At 40.9% G+C, this 17,254-nt stretch overlaps 1 protein-coding gene across 2 annotated transcripts in view; it reads left to right on the top strand.

Annotated features, from left to right (window-relative positions):
* The first annotated feature begins 9,129 nt into the window (after window positions 1–9,129).
* DNAJB6 (DnaJ heat shock protein family (Hsp40) member B6) overlaps window positions 9,130–17,254 on the top strand; it is a 107,833-nt gene continuing 99,708 nt past the window's right edge. The window contains exon 1 of one of the 2 annotated variants that reach the window (XM_023727981.1): window positions 9,130–9,427. The gene's annotated coding sequence lies outside the window, so the exon portion shown is untranslated. The remainder of the gene's footprint in view (window positions 9,428–17,254) is intronic. The other variant, XM_004372763.2, reaches the window with a different exon arrangement.

Below are 17,254 nucleotides of genomic sequence, written 5' to 3' on the forward strand. Positions count from 1 at the left end.
AAGAATACCCAAGATTATCAAGTCTCTAAATACCTGAGTAGTAATAATTAAAAAACTTCTTTTATGGGTAAATGATGTGAATTCCCCAATCAAACCATTGGCTTTGATGATGCTAGATTCAAAAAATTAGTTTCACCAAGTTAGCAATTAACCAAATAATAAAGGCCAAATCACCGTCTCTGTCCCATGGCCCTATTAAAACAAAAATCATATTAAGCCAATAAAAGAAACTGACTGAACTTTATTATTATATGATTTAGTTATATGATTTATATCTATTTATTATATGACTTGTAAATCAGACTATTATTTTGACTAGAGAAGCAAAAATGTCCTGATGATGAGAAGAACTCCCAAAATTCTTAAACCAAATCTTGTTGGTATTGCCATGGAAAAAGGGCCAGAACAGAACTGATAGGCCATTGTAATGAATCCTTTTCTTACATTAAATCATGTAATTTTTCTCAATACTGAGTCGAATTAGGCCCAAAATTCTTTAATATCTAGGCAGCAGTTGTGCTGGATGGTGGGTCATCAATTTTGCTTTTCTCTTGGTTATTTCCCATTTTAAATTTCGAAAAGGGAAGAGAACAATGTCTCAAATCAGAGCACTGTTTTCCAGATTTTCTCGGAGTTACAAAAGGAAACTTAACGAGGAAGTCGTGGGATTTGGACAATGTTTGGCTTGGACCAATGTGTACTTTCATTGTGTGAGAGTTTGCTTGCAGGTGGCAGTCAGCCTAGGGCTCTAGCCTTTATCGCAACCATCTCATCCTGTCAGAGGAGTCTTTAATGCTTGTGATGAGCGCTGGCAACCACCCTAATGGCTTTTACTGGTCGACCTGTGCACGAACTTTGCGGCTTATAGTGACCCAGGGCTCTTTGAAAATAGAATTACCTCTTTCATGTTTCAAATGCCTGAATCCAGCCACCAAACTGCAGTTCACCAAAAGAGTCACTAAATGTCACCCTTAACCAAACTATCAAATAATAATCTAAGAAAGATTGCCGTAAACAAACAACCTGTTTTCAAACAATATGACAAACAAAACTTAAGAAAATTGTGAGAAAGAGAACAAAAAGTATAAGCAAAGGCTCATTTTCCAAGAGCACTTACCCCATTGATGTCGAAGGGACACGGAATGCAAATACGTGGGGTCCAGAAGGCAGGACTTCTCTTTTCCGGCTTCTGCTCCACAGTCCAGTTCTTCTCAAGGTCTATTAGATCCCTGGCTTCAGAAAATTACCACCATGACTATGCCATTAATTGTCCTAGGGTAAAATCACCACAAAGTTATAGTAAAGCAAGAAGAAAGATTTTATTTGGCATATGTTCCAAGAGGCAAAACTGGGAAACAGACAAGCATGCTGCTAGAGCCATGTCTGCCCAAGCCCAAGGAATGTTACAGAATAGGCAAAAGTGGGAAATGGGCAAGCATGCTGCCAGAGCTATGTCTGCTTGAATCTGAAGAATGTTACAGAATCATTAGTATATATTGACCTCATAAATGGGTAAAATCATTAAAAGTTTCACCTTTTCACAGATTGACTAAAAACTGCTAAATCATCATGATTCTACATTTTGAATTCTCTTAATAATCATTGGTACAAATTTCAGTCAGGAAGGTCTTCGTGGATCCAACAATCTTACTATTTACAAAATGCTAAAAGAAAAGGGTAAGAGTGGAAAATATGTGGACTTCTTGTGCTCTAAGTATTTCTTTATGTGAAAGATTTCCTGAAAGATGTTTTCCAAGATAGTCTTAGCTATTGTTTTTATACCTCAGGGCCCAGTTGATGTGTCCATGTGAATCCCGCTCTAGCTTGGCCACATTCTTTATACTCAAGGACAGGGAATAATGGCTCCAATTTTAACTCCTAAGTCAGCAGCCGAGTGCTTAACCACTGTGCCACCAGGGATCTTTCCAGTCAACTCTACTGCAATTACTGTATGAAAAGCCACCAACAATTTAATCATTGACATTTCTCAGCTCTATTTCACAAGCCTTTTCAGAAGTTCCCTCCTTCTGTGAGTGAGGCAATGCATTGTTTTCTAGGTTCTCCTATTGTTTGTTGTTCCTTCGCTAACTTCTCTTTCTTTTCCTTCTGTAAGGCTGGCTCTCAAACCTTGATTTGTAGCTTTGGCCGGTCTTTGAAGTTCCAGGCAACCGGTTACAATTGCTGCTAGGTATTTTTTCAGTTAGACCCCAATGTTATGAATTGAATTGTATGTCCCCCCAAAAATGTGTGTCAACTTGGCTAGTCCATGATTTCAAGTATTGTATGATTGTCCACCATTTTGTCACCTGATGTGATTTTCCTTTGTGTTATAAATCCTACCTCTATGATGTTAATGCAGTCGGATTAGTGGCAGTTATGTTAATGAGGCACGACTCGATCTACAAAATTAGGTTGAGATATAAAAGAGACAATCGAGAAGAGAGATGGGGGACCTCGTACCACAAAGAAACAAGCCCCAGGAGAGTAGTGCATCCTTTGGACCCCGGGGTCCCTTCGCTGAGAAGCTCCTCAACTGGGGGAAGAATGATGACAAGCACCTTCCCCCAGAGGCAATAGAGAAAGCTTCCCCTTGAGCTGGAACCCTGAAATCGGACTGTGAGAATTCAGACTGTGAATCCTAGACTGTGAGAGAATAAATTTCTGTTTGTTAAAGCCATCCACTTGTAGTATTTCTGTTATGGTAGCACTAGATAACTAAGACACCCATTTATCCTCTTTTCCTCCCCCTCCGCATTGCTAACATCTTAACTCATTTCCCAACAAAACTGGCTCTTCCTCTTAATTACCTAACTTCTATGAATGTAACCCCTCCTGGTTAAAAATCTTAACATTTTGGAGTCGAGTTTTATTTTTCCCTCTCCTTCACCCCCACCATACCTAGTCAAGCATAGATCCTGCAGATTTTTTTTAATAACCCTGAATGTTACCAAGTCTTCACAGTCACTGTTTCCTTTAGTTGTCCAATGAAATAATTTGAGTCCCTTTTTAAAGTGACTGCAAGAAGCAGATGCCTTCCCCTCATCATGCTCTACTTCTAAGGATTCAAGTGGTCACTTGGCCCTCTTGCTCACTGCTTGCCTTCTAATAGGCTCTGTCAATCTCATAACTGTGACTCCCACACATGCACCCTGCCCCTTCATTCATTCTTCAGTGACAACGGTTCATACACAAAGGTAACATTAGATTGTTGTTGTGTGCTGTGGAGTCGATTCTGACTCATACGGACCCTACAGGACAGAATGGAACGGCCCCATAGGGTTTCCAAGGCTGTAATCTTTACAGAGGCAGACTGCCACATCTTTCTCCCTTGGAGCAGCTGGTGAATTCAAACCACCAACCTTTTGGTTAGCAGCCAAGTGCTTTAACCATTGCACCACTTGGGCTCCTCATTAAGTTTGACAAAATCATTTTAATTCTCCTAGTATCTAGATTTTGGGGTTCATGGAATGGGGGTGACCCACTCAGGCCATCTGCCCTTAGGTGTCTTTTTGAACCTTTAGCCTTTGAGGAACTGTTTTCCTAAAGTCACCTCTGAGTCATAGTAAGCAGTTTAGGGGAGATGCCTTTGCTTTAGACATTGGGCTCTTTTGCAAAATTATCTACATGCACCCAGCTTCAAGAAGCAGGAACTTCAGGGTCTGTCTAGAGGCTGTGTTTTAGGATGTATGGGCTGTCCTTAGTGACTCTGTAACCCTGAAACACTGCACTGTGCTTTGATGTTATCTCCTGGAAATTAACATAATGGCCTATATAACCTGCTTTCATGGTCCCCTTTTGGGAGTTTCTTTCTGAATACTTTTGGTTTAGACTCTGCAGGATTCGAATGACATCTGCTCACAATAAATATATTCTGTTAACTAATTTTTGGTGTTTCTCTGTGCATTTAGGTTTTTGAAAAATTGTGGTGGCTGATACACTTTCCTGAAGTCTTGAGGACATCACAAAAGGAATTAATTAAAAGGTAAAGAAAAAACACTTTATGATTGGACATCAGCTGTCACCACTTCTGGAGTTCTTGGCCCCAGGCCATACCCTTTCACCAGGGCTCCCTTTCTGGCCATCTTGTCCCAAGCCCCAGACTTCAGCTCAGAGTCCACCAGTCCCTGGTTTCTGCCTTCCAAGAAGCAGGTAAGGCCAAAATTAGTTAAAATTGTAATAACTTTTACAAAGATACTCCTCCTCCCACAAAGAAGACAGTTTTTTACCTTATTATTTAGTTTTTTAGTCTCAATCTTTCCTTCAGATTCTGTTGATGACTTTACCTTTGCATAACCAAAAAAAGGAATTTTCCATCTGAAATAAGAATCCTGCCATCACCCCTAGCATATGGAAACAGCTAAAGTTTTAAAAATAGCACCTTTATCTTTTTTTTCTTCTTGTTTGGAAATGATTCCTCTGTCTGGAATTCTCTGTATCCACCCACTCTTTCAGCTATTAACTCCTACTTATTTCAAAACTCACTCAGTATTGACCCCTTCTGGAAAGCTTTCCTTGATCCCTGCCCACTCTGTCTCTCTTCCCATCCCCAATGTGATCCTGATTTGCCACTCCTTTGTGCTTGGAGGGAGCCCTGAGTGGTTAAGAGCTCAGCAGTGGTTAAGAGCTCAGCTGCTAACCAAAAAGGTCGGCAGTTCAAACCTACCAGCTGCTCCTCAGATATCCTAGGGGCAGTTCTACTCTGTCCTGTAGGGTTGCTGTGAGTTGGGATCAACTTGACAGCAAAGGGTTTGGTTTGGTTTTGTCCCTGGAGCATGCAATCCTCACAGCATTTACCACGTAGCACTAGAAGTACTGATTTACAGGTCTGTCTTCCTCACCAGACTCTAAGTGCCTCAATGGAAGGAGGCATGTCTTCTTTGGCTTATAGTGAGAGCCCAGCATTGTGCTGGTATACCACCACCAGTTGCCATTGAATCCACACCAACTCATGGTGAACGCATGTGTGTCAGACTAGAACTGCTCCAGAGGGATTTCAGTGGCTGATTTTTCAGAAGTAAATTACCAGGCCTTTCATCCAAGGCACTTCTGTGTAAACTGAAACCGCCAACCTTTCAGTTAGCAGCTGAGCACGTTAACTATTTGCACCACCCAAGGACTCTGTGCTGGTGTACAGTAGGTGTTTAACAAATGTTCAATAAATGGATAAATGAAAAGATGTTTCCCTTGGTTTCACAGTGGTTAAGCGCTTGGCTGCTAACCTGAAGGTCTGCGATTCGAACCCACCAGCCGCTCTGTGGGAGAAAGATGTGACAGTCTGCTTCTGTAAAGATTTTACAGCCTTGGAAACCCTATAGGGTCTCTATGAGCTGGAATCGACCCAGTGGCAATGGGCTTATGGGATCCCGCAACTTTATTTTGTTGAATAGGAAAATTAATAACAAGACATCTTACTTCGATTTTAAGGTTTTTCTTATCCACAAAACCAAATATTAACCTTAAAAAGCCTGATCCAAACTGCAAAAGCCTGCCAGAAACTGCTCCACAGCAATGTAAATTTGTCTTATCCTGCTAGAAAAGGATAGTTGTCAAACCATTACCTCTTAATTTAAATCTCAAAAAGTCTTAGGCTGCAGGTAGGTGGAGGGCCATATTATTAATCAGCCAGGCCAGAGGTAACCTGGCATCAGTTGTTCTCAGTAAAGAGGGGAAGACAGGGTTCAATCAATCACATTAAGATTAGCCAATGATTGATCTTCTGTATTTCTCCCTCCTCTTTATAAGCCTCATTGTTCCTAGCTTCTTGGATCCATTTGCTTTTTCTGGAATCAAAATTATCTACTTATACGCATATAGAATAACTGCTCAGAATAAATCGTACGTTCACATTTTGTTGAGTTTTGATTATTTTTAACACGTTATTTCTCTCAATAGTGTATCTTGGATATGTTTGATGTCCACTACATTATTATTTTTAAGCGCTGCATATTATTTCATGGTAAGGAGGTACTGATTATTTGCAAAGTTGTGATCAACAATCTTGTGTTTCCCCCCTCCTCCACTCCTGCATTTATTTCCTTAGGGTAAATTTCTACAAGTGTTATTGTTGGATTAATGCCAAACTGTCATTCAGGATCTTCACCTGAGGACCCTGGACTTGTGGATGGGCTTGGGGGAAGGGGCTGTCTACAACTTCCCTCATAGTACTTGCACATTTTCTGGAAAGAGGTCTATACCTTCTATTAGTTTTTCAAAGAAGCCTGTGACACAGAATAGCTATTGTTTACTGAGCATTTCTATGTGGTAGGCATTGAGCTAAGCACAATTAATCTTCACATCAAGCCTATTATCCCCATTTTACAGATGAGGAAACAAAATCATAAGAGAATGACTGGCCTCTCTACTCTTCCACACACCCTGCAAACAACAGATTTGTCATTGTTTGGCTTTGATCATTCATACTCTTGCTCAGAAATCTTCAACAGCTTTACATTGCCTATGAGGTAAAGTTTACAGTCCTTAGCCTCAACACAGGCCCAAATACCTTTCTATCTCCCATTAAACCTGGTTTACCAGTTTCCATTGAGCTGATTCCAACTAATGGCGGCCCCATGTGTGTCAGAGTAAAATCGTACTCCATGGGGTTTCCAATGGCTGATTTTTGGGAAATAGATCACCAGGACTTTCTTCCAAGGCACTTCTGGGTGGGTCTGAACAATCAACCTTTCAGTTAGTAGCCTAGTGCTTAATCGTTTGTGGGACCCAGGGACTACTACCCTTTGCTGGAGTCAAACTGGCAGGCTCACTCGCCCTAGGCCTGTTTTGTGCTTTTGAACTTTGCCTCCTCCATCTCCAAAGCTTTTCACCCCAATTTAAATCATTCCTGTTCTAGGACTGCCCATTGCCAAGTGCTCTTCTTCTGAATTGTACCACCACCATCTCGGCTCACATTAATTTGAGAATAAATATTTTAGCTTTTTTGAAAGATGTGTTTCATGAAGCCCTGGTGGCGCAGTGGTTAAGACTGCTAAGTAAAAGGTTGGCAATTGGAATCCAGCAGCTGCTCCTTGGAAACCCTATGGGCAGTTCTACTCTGCCCAATAGGGTCACTCTGAGTCTGAATCGACTCAACGGCAAGGGGTCTGGTCTGGTTTCATGAAGAGCTTCTTAAATATTGCCATGTTACTTAATTTTCAAGGTGTTTATGCCTGTTTTTCCTAACTACCACGTGGATTTCATCAGGACTGGGACTTTGTTTTGTATTAGTTGGCTTTTTTCATAATACACTTCGCCACATTAACAGATGTTTTGATAAATATTTTATTTTGGAGGGGGGAGAAAATGTTATTTGCAGCTAGCCTGCCACTAAAATTCATGTCTTGTGCTATCTGCATTTCTAGATTAGCTCACACTTGCCATAGGGACTTATTTAAATGTGAAATGTCAGATGATAGCACTATTAACACTTCAAGGGAAATAAAACTCTGTCAACCTGTTGTGGCAGATACGGTTACATGTGACAATGCCAAACTGTGCATATATTTGAATGAAATTCTAGTGTCTGCTGAGATTATCTTAGGTTTTATTAGGTGATGTCTATACTAAAACCAAATATTGCTTTATTCCTTTCTTTAGACAAGGCATTTATATAAACTATTAAAAAAAAGAAACGACTTAAAAATTTTGTTTTTCCTTTTGCGAATTGGTCATCTGCTGAAAATGATCGGGTATAAGGTATATAATACAATGTTTAAGTAAAACAAAAAATGAATAAAACAATCTTTTGAAGTAGAAAAGTAGAATTTTTCACATTTGTTTTCACGTCTTATAATCAGAATCTTTGATAATACAGTGAAGCCTTAGAAATGGTGAGGCAGACATACATGTCTAGCTATCAAAATACACCAAGTATTAAGGAAACTCTAATTTAAAAACTGCTCATCTACATTTTGGGCCACAGCTTGCTTTCTTTTCCTTCAATCATTTGTTGATTTGAGCAATCTCTAGTTGTTTTCTCTCGGCGAATCACTGAGCTAGGCAATGATCATAAGGTATTTAAATAGTAATTAACGGAGTTCTCGGCAAGTTGATGGTGGCTTGGCTGTGCCTAATCATTCATCCTTTTCGCGCGTCTTTGGCTTGATTCCGCGCCCCCCCGCCCCAACTTGGGACTTCTAGCATATGACAACACCAGGCGTTTTTGTCTTGTTTTAGGATTATGCAAGTTACTTCCGCTCCAGGTGGGGTAACAGAAAAGGAGGCAGGCTAACAGTGTCTGCACAGTCTAAAATGAAGGCCACCGGTGAAGGAGCAGGGCAACTAAACAACGTCTGTCTTTACTGTTAAGTGAATAGGCTCCTTATTTACTACTACTACGTTCCATTCTTACACTGGTGCCTCAAGGTCTATTTAAAATACAGATTCCCAGGCTTTTCACTTCCTGGGATCTGATTCAGTAGTTCTGGGGTGAGGACTCCAGGAATCTTCGTTTGAAAAAAAGCACCCAGGAAGTTGAGATGGAGAAGATGCAAGCCTCCCCGGGGAAAACCGGCGTGGAGGATCCTTTGTTTCTTCCCCTCCAACATCGGAGCTGGGTGCTTTCCCCATGCTTCCTTTTCCCTTCACACATCTGGGGAGAAAGACCTCTTCAATTACGGTTCTAAGGGCGTTCAGTGCTATTTATCTCAAATTATTTTTCTTTTTTCCTCCCTTTCTAATTATGTTCCTCTCGTCGGTTAGATTATAATCCCCCGGCGGGTGACGTCTCTGATGCCTGGTGGCATTCGCGCTAGTGGTTAGCCCAGCGGCTGTCACCACTAATGTTCTACTGCTGACGTGCAGGGATCAGCACAGCGGCCTAACCCGGCGCGCTCTCTTAACCGGGGGCGGCGGGCTCCCCGCGTCCTCGCCGGCCGGAGCGGGGGCGAACCGCCTTCCAACGTTCTTCTTAGCTTTACCTTCCCCCTTAACGGTCGCCGATGCCTCTGCGAGGGAGGGGAAGGGCTCGGGGCGGTAGGTCCTCTTAACCTCCTCAGAGGTGCCTTTCAAAACCGACCAGATTGGTGACGAACCACCTACTCAAAACCTGGCGGTGTGCGCCACAAGCCTGCCGCACTGCATCTCGTGCAAACTCCTGCCAGACTCCCAGGCCGGCAGGTGGCGCCCGCCGGAGAGCGCGGAGAATCTTCGGGAAGGCGGCGAGGTGGGGGCGGAGCTGAGGACGAGCTCTAACCCCGAGACCGCGTCAGCAGATGGACGCCTCCGCGGATTAATGGCTGGGCGGAAGTCAAGCGTCACCCGACGCGTGACGTATTTCCTGTTTGTTGTTGGAGAAAGGGAGAGAAAGGAAAGCGCGAGAAATCGCCGCCGCCGCCTCCACCAGTATCAGCTGTGCGGTACCTGAAAGGAGACCACGGGCTCCACTGACCAGCCTCTGCTCCTCCCTGTCGCTGGCTGGCAACCTTCTCGGGTAAGGGAACGACTTCCCAGGCTACAAGGAAGGTTTGGGGACGCGGGCACTGCTTCCGAGTCCGCGCTCGTGGTGGATTTGACCCGGCGCCTTAGCAACAGTGTATGGTGGATGACCCGGGTGTCGCCGCGCCGTCCGGACTTGGGAAGTGGGGGGTGGTTGAGGGAAGGGATTAAAGGCCTGGCCTGGTGCTAGTCGCTCGGCTCTAAGGTCTAGGCTGTGGAGTCCGCCCCAGGGTCGGCCGGCGCGGAGGCCCAGGCCCCCGCTCCTCCTCCCTCTCCGCTCCGCGGACGCCGCGGGCCTCTCCGGTGTCCTTGCTCCTAGCAGGGCTCACTTCTTCTTCGGGATTGGCGGTTGGGGGTGGGGCCTGTGCGGAGGGACAGCCGGGCGACGGCCGCGAGGGCCTGGATCCTGTCGCAGGCTTTTCTCCCTTATACCTGGTGGCGCGGTGACGTTCTCCTTCTCGACCCTATTCTCTCCCTTTTTTCTTTCTTAGCAGTGGCTAGGGGCTTGGAGAGTTAGAGGCCTGTTGTTTTTAAGCCCCTGCATAACTGACCCTAAAACTAGAAACTAAAATTAGTTTGTAAAAAGAGTAGAAATTTCGTGGTAGACAGTGGTACCAAGTACTGAGAACAGGAAGCAGATGGTGGGAACGCGAAAACCCCCTCTCCGGAACTTCTGAGGGATTTTACTGAAGTTTGTTGATTAGCAAACTGAATTTAAACTCAATTTTTTAAATTGTTTGCTTTCTTTCATTTCAAAAAACCTGTTCCATGGTTTATATAAGGATATCAACTTTTGCCCAAGTAAGGAAAGAAACCGTGTTGCGACAAAAAGTGTAAATTGCAAACCTTACGTTGTCTCGAAAAAGGCTTATTAGGGGTAGTTTTTTTCTCTCGTTTTAAAAAGATAGTTCGGTAGTCATTACTTCCAAATACAGATTTCGTTACTGAGTTTCTCACAAACGATAGGAAAGGAAATGACTATTACAGAAGGTTCATGTCACCACCCAAGAGCCCGGCTGAGGGTTGCAGCAGATTTGGGAAGAACAGGCTAAGCGACGCTGTTTGTATTTTAACATTTTTATTTGAATTGTGGATTTTTAGTACGTTTTTATGGCTAGACTCTCTTAAACGGGAACTAATAGATTTAGTAGGAAAGTTAGATTAATTGATCACAAAAAGCAAAGTTGAACAAAACCCTAACCATTTGAACTTATTTGATGCTAATTTTGCCGGCTTAATTACAATTTTTCGAATAATTATAGATATCATAAATGATTTAATGGTGTCTTAATTGACCTGTATATCTTTCACTATCCCACTCCACTTCACCCTCTCTTGTTCTTTCTGGAAAGTTTAATCCAGACTATATTCTTGCTTTCACTACGGAGAGATTTAATGTTTGGGAACTGTCTTTTTATGTTTCTTGCTGTGGTCTGTAATAAGATGAGCCCTCTTTAATACATGCATTTTATTTAATGAACTGTGGAAATTTCTGGATTACGCAGAGTATGAAATTTGGTGTAGTAGCTTGTTGGTGTGGATGACTTGACAGGAAGTAGGAGGAGAACAAAAGGTGTTGAGAAGTTGGTTTTTTAAAAATGCCTAGCTAGGTTTAGTGTGGTATTGTAGCAGATGAGAAAGTTGGGAATTGGTGAGCACTGACAGCCTCTTCCAAACATCAGTGTTTTAAAATCTCTTTCCTTCTGGATTTCAGAGTGTTAGATTGGGGAGGTATTTCTGGGCTCTAGGACAGAGACTGATCTGAAGGGCTGGGTGGGAAGCATTGCTTCAGGAATATTGTGAAGACTGAATTATGGATATGGAGTGATCCATATCAGTCCATACCAATTATGGATGTGGTACGATATCTGCAACTGAGTGGCATACAGTAGCTTTTCTATTTAAGCGCCCCCCCCCCCCTTTTAAAGTGTTAGAACCAAAGGTAGGATCATTCTCCCCTGTATAACTTTATTTTGGACATTTTCAGACAAACACAACTTGTAGCCATCATCACCATGGTTAGTTGTCAACATGGCAAACTGAAAAACTAGGTTTAGAGGTGGGGTAATTGATCTGCATTTCTTAAAATTACCACATTCTTTTGAAGACGACACTTCAAAACTTGGTAAATTATTTTTAAATCCAGCTTTTCAGGATTGCATCTGTGTTACAACAATTAAGGAATTCCATTTGTTGATAAGGATTATGATTACATACATACATGTGATGTACAACATTTTATTTACAGGTAGTGTGTTTTAAAGTTCAACTTCTATCTTGGTTAATGTTTAAGGATGATTACAAATTAGAAGATAGTTTCTGATGTCTGTTGGTAAAGTGTAAATATTAGCTGTTAGATTTGTAGGTTGATGTTTTAAGTGATTTTTATTTTAATGGTAAACCTTTTGTACTCCTCTCCATCAGAAAAAATGAGTTATAGAATTTAGGATGGTTTTCTGTGTTAAAAATCTGGTTTAGTTTAAATTCGTCCAGGACACCCATCTAGTGGTGAAAAGAGGGTAACTGCAGGCATTATTGGTGAAATAGGATGGGATTAGAGAAAAGTAGCAAGATTTTAACGTCTGCAGTTCTATTTTGAGTAGAATTCGAGAGAACTTCAACCTCGAAAAAAATGAGGTTAATGAAAGAGGAAAAGTGAAGTAAGTTGGTGCAAATAAGAATAGTGATAAAAATAATAATGTAGGAACGGAAAGACAAAAATAAAATTTTATTGGAGAAAGTAACTGGACAAAATAGTAAAAACTGACGTTTTTATTGTATATTGATTACAGTGTTTTGTCAAACTTTACGTTTATGGGGAGAGATAACAAAAATCACAGCAGAGCCCTTTTATGATGATATCTTACCTGAGAATGAAATATTTTAAAAATACCCTTATAAGGTGGGAAAAATTGATCTCCGAAAAAATAATAAAAGTATTCAAATTCCTAAGGGAATAGTATTTGGTTGCAACATATACCAAAAAGGGAGAAGATTTTGTTCTATTTATACCTCATACCTTATTTCAAAGAGGATATGGGCATAGCTCGGTTTTTTCTTAAAATTGTTATCATATCTATTTAAAAGTGGTAAGGCCTTTTTTGGCTTTCCTAAATAAAAAACAACTAATGCTAATGGTTGACCTGCAGTTGAATTATTTGCGTATCAAAAGACTCCAGGTAAGGGCTACTGGTGGTAATTTAGAATTCTTAAACTCAGTTGCAGAAAGAAATTATCTTCGAAGGGTGATTTTTCTCACACAGCATATGATCTTGCCCCTATTAAAATACTACTGTTTTACTGCCAAAGGCATTTATAAACTTTGCCTTGTATTAGATATGTGTGTTTGATCTCCGGCTGAGATGTTTTATAACTGTGTACTAATAAAAGTTATTTTACATTTCATTAACTCCCTTCTGCCACCTTGAGGTGGTAGGCCTTGAATCTTAATGTCTGTAGATCTTTGTGCCTATAGCAGTCTCACACTCAGAGTGCTCAGGAAGTACTGGCCCAATTGATCCTTCTTTCTGGTTTGTTTGCATCCTGATTACTCTCTTGTTATTAGTAACGCAACCCAGAGTTTAGGATAGTTGAAAGAAATGGATACAAAACATAGTTTCAGTTCACTAGTACTGGAGACTGAATATTTGCTATATACCTTGTGTTCCATTATGTTTTTAATGAGAGGAAGTTAGTCAAGCTTCTAACAGATGACAATTGATGATTGCCAGTTGAAAGAATGGTCTGTGATCTTGAATAGTAGAGCAAATAACTTTCTGTGTTTTAAAGAATATTTTAGAACAGACTGGGTAAAGAACAGAATGTCTCAGTAGCTCATCTGTGGTAAGGGATGATGGTGTACTACTACAGTTTTTCCTGCCTAACTCTTTGTTCTGGGAATTCATCAGCTAATGAAACGACACTTAGGAAACTTCTCCAGTTTATCATTTATTGCTTTTTAAACCCCGTGGCTGCTTCCATTCTATTAAGCAAATAGTATTGTATTAAATTAATTTGATGCCACAACATGAATATTAAGCTTCCCTTTTAAAGAATACTTATTTTGATTCAGAGGTAATGAATATTTTGATTTAGGGGTTTTTAAGCTAAAGATAATGAAATGTCTTCAGTGGACATGTGATCTCTTCTGAATTATGTCATTTAAAACTATATAATGAGTATGAGTCTATGGGTGAATAATAATAAGTGGCTTTCTGGAAGAAGGGGCTTTTTTTTCTCTTTCAGCTCCATTTTCCATCCTGTGTCTTCTAGATGGAAAGGAACAAGAGCTTTTTTAGGGGAGGGGATGGTGGTGTCATGTACAAAGACTTGGTTACCTACTGCTGTCGAGTGGATTCCAACTCATAGCGATCCTAAAGACTTCGTTAGATAGGGGAATTTTTGGATAAGTAGAGCACCTGGGTGCTTGTTTAAAATGCAGGTTCATAGAACTAACACACTGGTGAAACAGCATGTTTTGGAATGGGGCCAAGGTGCTAGATGGAGAGATGTTTGAAAAGGCTGTTATAGATGGAAAGTTAGTTTATGTATAATAACACCTTGTTTATATGGATGGTTGAGATTTGGCATACACAGCAGAAAAAGGCCTCTGAATTTAGAATAACTGTATCAAAGTCCACATACTCTAGGTGCTTGACTTATAGGGCTCATCTGTAGGAAGCAGGGGGGGTGATATGTTTATAATACAGATCCTGAATCAATCCTGGGCATATATATTCTCTGAGTTTCCTTTAAGAACACAGGGGGCATGCATGTCTCATGGCTTTTTACAGCTGGTTTTTTAGAAAACCATAAAAATAAGAATTTTGTATGTTAAAGGGCTCAACTGAGCTATACAAAAAAGTCGACTTTTTAGAGCCTATTTGTTACTAGAAGACTTGAAATAGCTAAACCTTAATGTATTGTTTATCATCAAAGCTGATAGTAGATACGATCTCATTGACAACAGTAATGGGAGGAAAAACTGCTTCTGAAGCTACATACCATGGTATAAATGAAAGGAGTTTTAAGAGAAAGGTGATGATTCAGGTCCTACCATTTCCATGAACCAAGCCACAATACATTTCATCTTTGCCTTGTTCTATAGGTATCATTTCTCTCTCTCTCTCTCTTTTTTTTTTTTGGCAGTTAAATTTGCACTGTTTTAGTGGCTTCCATGGATATATTTTAATCTCGTCTTTGTTTCTTAGTTAGAGCTTCTTATGAGAATCATGTCATCTACTGCTTTCTGGTTTGCATGCAGTTGATATTTAGTATGTATTTGATTTAAGGGGACATATTTCTCTTGAAACATGAGGTGGTTAGTTGGATAGAAAAAATCTCAAGTGAAAAAAGTGAGTCTTTTTAAAGGTAGCCAAGAGGTATTCGAGAACTTGGAGTATCTTTAATACATTTTAAATGATTTACTTAACCCTTAAACAGTCCAGTGTTGTTTTCTCTATACTTTACCTGACTTATTTCACAGTTTTTCTTGTTCAGTCATATTTCCGTAGAAGCACTATCAGCTTACCACGTTTTTCCAGCTCTAGCAATGTACTGCAGCTAATGGGCATTCCAAAATTGAAAAAGTGAGTATAGTCCTTAGTACCCTTGGGAAATCTAAGAACTTTTTCTTCTCATAGCAAAAAGAAGATCTTAGACTTACCAAAAATGACCTAGACTTACTTATTTTCCCTAGAATTCTGCTTTTAAGAACTTTCTCTAGTGGCAGTGATAGCTAAATTCACCCATATTACTCTGTTTAGTAGCATAGTGGAGCCCTGGTGGCACAGTGGTTAAGAGCTCCGCTGCTAACCAAAAGGTTGGCAGTTCAGATCCACCAGCCACTGCTTTGAAACAGTTCTGTTCTGTCCTATCCCATCACTACAAGTAGGAAAAGACTCACCGGCAGTGGGTTTTAGTAGCATAGTAGGTGTGCAAGCTGATTAAGCATTGGAAATCAGAGCTTATTTTTGAGGGGTCTGGGGTAATGCCTTTACCTTGAAGGAGTACTTTATGTATTGTGTGTGTATGTATGCTAGACCCAATATATACAAGTTAGTTTTTTTTATTTGTAGGGTTTGTCTGGACAAAGCAAGAAGGTTGGATGAGCAAGGTTTGGATTCTTAGGAGTTAAATATCAGAGATTGTTAATTATTTACAAACTGGGAAGAGACGGAATTTCACACTATAATGGCCAGTTGTATTGTGAGGACGGAGTTTCTCTTCACTCTAGCAACATACCTTTTTGTATTAACCAGAGCATTAGACCATAGGAGTATTTTCTGGAGTGGCAGATAGTTTTAATGTAACCATAATAAAGGCAGAATTGATGGGCTTAGCCGTCGTCATTCATCTTTCCAGAGAAATTATTCCATGATCATTTGGGTACAGTGCAAATCATTGTAACTCTTTGAGAGTAACACTGGATTAGGCTATAGTAAAATTTATTTCTTATTTGGCATTTATTGGGTATACAGTAACATTTTAGTATTTTTCTAATTTCAGCTTGGTCGTAATTCATCCTGGTAAATGGACCAGCAACTTTGGGTTCACATCGCAGACCAGTATTTACATCAACCCCCTGGGGTGCTTGTTTAAAATGCACGTTCTTACGAGTAGTATACTATATGGTGAAATATCATCTTTTGGAATGGTGCCGAGGAATTTGCATTTTTCTCCAGCTCTGTCCGGTAACACTCTATTGTGATCCCTGTCAGAGCAGTCGGCAGTGGTAGCTGGGCACCATCTAGTTGTACTGGACTCAGTCTGGTGGAGGCTGTGGTAGTTGTGGTCCATTAGTCCTTCCTCTTGTATCTTCAGTTTTTTTCATTCTTACTTGCTCCTGAAGGAGTGAGACCAGTGGAGTATCTTAGATGGTCATTCACAGGCTTATAAGACCCCAGACGCTAGTCACCAAAACAGAATGTAGAACATTTTCTTTATAAACTGTGTTATGCCAGTTGAGTTAGATGTTCCCCGAGACCATGGTCCCCACAGCCCTCAGCCTAGTAATTTGGTTCCTCAGGGAGTTTGCGTGTGTGTTTGAAGCTTCCATGATCTTTCCTTGTACAAGTTGTGCTGGCTTCCCCAGTACTGTGTACTTTCTTACCCTTCCCCGAACTTACCACTTATCTGTTGGCTATTTAGTGTTTTTCCACCCCCACCCCTCCCCTTCCTCCTAACTATCAAAGATTGTCCTTTTTTTTTTGTGTAAACATTTTCATGAGTTTTTATAGTAGTGGTTTCATACAATATTTGTTTTTTAAAATTTTTTTATTATAGTTTAAATGAAGTTTACATTTTGTTGCCCATACAAAAATTTATGCATACATTGTTACGTGACCCTAATTGCTCTCCCCGTACTGTGACAGCGCACTCCTCCCCTCCACCCCTGATTCCCCATGTCCATTTAACCAGCTGATAACCCTCTCTGCCCTCCCATCCTACCTCCGGACAGAAGCTGCCCGTTTAATCTCTTGTATCTACTTGAGTTAAGAGGCACACTCCTCACGAGTATCACTTTGTCCCACAGTCCAGTCCAATCCCTGTCAGGGCGGTCACTGGTGATAGCCGGGCACCATCTAGTATTTCTGGTCTGAGGCTGATGAAGTCACTGTCTTTTGGGCTGTTGCTCTCCTTGTGTCTTTGGTGTTCTTCATTCTCCTTTACTCTAGGTGGTTGGGACCAATTGATACATCTTAGATGGCCATTTGCAAGCTTTTAAGACCCCAGATGCTACTCACCAAAATAGGATGCAGAACATTTTCTTAATAAGCTTTGTTATGCCAATTGACCTAGATGTCCCCTGAAAGCATGGTCC

The sequence above is a fragment of the Trichechus manatus genome, unplaced genomic scaffold, assembly GCF_000243295.1.
Source record: "Trichechus manatus latirostris isolate Lorelei unplaced genomic scaffold, TriManLat1.0 scaffold00020, whole genome shotgun sequence".
Taxonomy (NCBI): Eukaryota; Metazoa; Chordata; class Mammalia; order Sirenia; family Trichechidae; genus Trichechus; species Trichechus manatus.